This window comes from Bison bison, unplaced genomic scaffold, assembly GCF_000754665.1.
Source record: "Bison bison bison isolate TAMUID 2011002044 unplaced genomic scaffold, Bison_UMD1.0 scf7180017861340, whole genome shotgun sequence".
NCBI lineage: Eukaryota > Metazoa > Chordata > Mammalia > Artiodactyla > Bovidae > Bison > Bison bison.
The window spans coordinates 9,907-12,362 of NW_011491912.1; the positions used below are offsets into that span (position 1 = coordinate 9,907).

The 2,456-nt window shown below is 36.4% G+C and overlaps 1 pseudogene; it reads left to right on the forward strand.

Moving 5' to 3' along the window:
• Positions 1-905: 905 nt before the first annotated feature.
• Positions 906-1,771, forward strand: LOC104983095 (annotated as a pseudogene).
• The last annotated feature ends 685 nt before the right edge of the window (positions 1,772-2,456 follow it).

Sequence of the window (2,456 nt, forward strand, 5' to 3'; positions counted from 1 at the left end):
CGAGCCCATCTTTGCATCAAATGTTCCCTTGGTATCTCTAATTTTCTTGAAGAGATCTCTAGTCTTTCCCATTCTGTTGTTTTCCTCTATTTCTTTGCATTGATCGCTGAGGAAGGCTTTTTTTATCTCTTCTTGCTATTCTTTGGAACTCTGCATTCAGATGTTTATATCTTTCCTTTTCTCCTTTGCTTTTTGCTTCTCTTCTTTTCACAGCTATTTGTAAGGCCTCCCCAGACAGTCATTTTGCTTTTTCGCTTTTCTTTTCCATGGGGATGGTCTTGATCCCTGTCTCCTATACAATGTCATGAACCTCCATCTATAGTTCTTTAGGCATTCTATCTGTCAGATCTTGCTCCTTTAATCTATTTCTCACTTCCATGGTAAAGTCATAAGGAGTTTTATTTAGATCATTCCTGAATGATATAGTGGTTTTCCCTACTTTCTTCAATTTCAGTCTGAATTTGGCAATAAGGAGTTCATGATCTGAGCCACAGTCAGATCCTCGTCTTGTTTTTGGTGACTGTATAGAGCTTCTCCATCTTTGGCTGCAAAAAATATAATCAATCTGATTTCGGTGTTGACCATCTGGTGATGTCCATGTGTAGAGTCTTCTCTTTTGCTGTTGGAAAAGGGTGTTTGCTATGACCATACACGTGGTTAAAATTGAATGAATAAAAAAGATGGAAACTTGCAATGTATTTAATTTTTTTTTCACCTTGATTTGTAGATGAACTGCTTCAAACATGTAAACTCAGCTCCAGAAATGGCAACCCACTCCAGTATTCTTGACTGGAGAATCCCATGGATAGAGGAGCCTGTCAGGCTACAGTCCATGTGGTCCCAAGTGTTGGACACGACTTAGCGACTTAACTACTAGTAACTGCTTCAGCTCCTGTACAGACTAGATGGAACCGAGGAACAATGTAATGCATTTTGTCCTCCTGGGCCTCACACAGGATCCAAAGGAACAGAAAGTTGTTTTTGCTATATTCTTGCTCTTCTACACTTTGACTCTTGTGGGAAACTGTGACTCTAGCTGACAGTAAGACCCTGAAGTCACCAATCCACTTTTTTCTTGCTAGCTTATCATTTATGGATGCACTTATTCCTCTTCCATTTCTCCCATTTTAATTTTAGATCTGTTCCTTGAAGGAAATATCATATCCTTTAAATGTTGCATGACTCAGCTATTCATGGAGCATTTTTTTTGGTGGATCAGAAATTGCAGTTCTGTTGGTCATGGCCTGTGACTGCTTGTAAGCCCTTGCATTACTTGGTTATTATGAAACAGTGGGTGTGTGTTGTGCTGCACGTAATGTGCTATGTGGGAGGTTTTCCGCATGTCATTGATCATTTTATGAGTGACATGTTCTCTGTATTGAAACTCGTCTGTACTGACACCTATGTCATTGGCATCTTAGTGGTGGCCAATGAAAGACTGACCTCTGCTATAGTGTTTCTGCTCTTACTCTTCTCCTATGGAGTCATCCTGCACTCTCTGAAGAACCTGAGTCAGGAAGGGAGGTCGAAAGTTTTCCAGATCTGTGGTTCCCACATCACTGTGATTTTCTGCTTATTTGTTCCCTGTATTTTCATGTATGCAAGACCTGCTAAGATCTTTCCCACTGAAAAATCATTGAGTGTGTTTTATACAGTCATAACCCCCATGCTGAATCCATTAAACTACACTCTGAGAAACTCAGAGATGATGGATGCTATGAGGTTACTCTGGAGAAAAAAAAAAAAAAAAGGGAAATTAACTATTGAATAAGTTCATTATTTTGGCCAAATTCCAAAAGTTCAATATCTTCATGAATCTGAAGTAAACTGTTTCTGTCTTTGAAGGATTTACAGTAATTATTGTTGAAGAATGAACTATATGTTCATGTGATTTACAATAGTTTCCCTGGAAGAATGTAAATTGTATAATATCTGGTTTATCACTGTACCTGCAAAGATGGAATGTCTTTACAGTAGGGAGTCAATAAGCAATATATAATGAAGTAATCAGCATTTTCATACTATTACAGTAATTACTAATTTATTAATTTACTTTTACTACTTTTTCATAATTTTATTTCAAATCAGATTGTTGTCTTTAATTTCATTCATTTATTGTATTAGTTAAAATATTTAATGATATGCTGATTAACCTCTGTGTTCAATTTTATTTACCTTACATATGAAATTTTGTGTAATATTTTAATTTCTTAGATAAATATTGAAGGTATGTTGAATAATAATAAATAGTAAAAGCAGAATATTTATAAAATGGAATAGTGCAGAATAAACCCCTGCCCCATCTTAAACCAGTGTCTCCCAGTCCTTCCCAATGCAGTCTCTATACTCTGTGCCTGAGATTGTTTAGGCAATCACCTTTGCCAATACAGCATATTTCAAATATATGTTGTATTTATGCCTTTGTATGTAACTTTTGCATTTTACTGCTCAGTCTC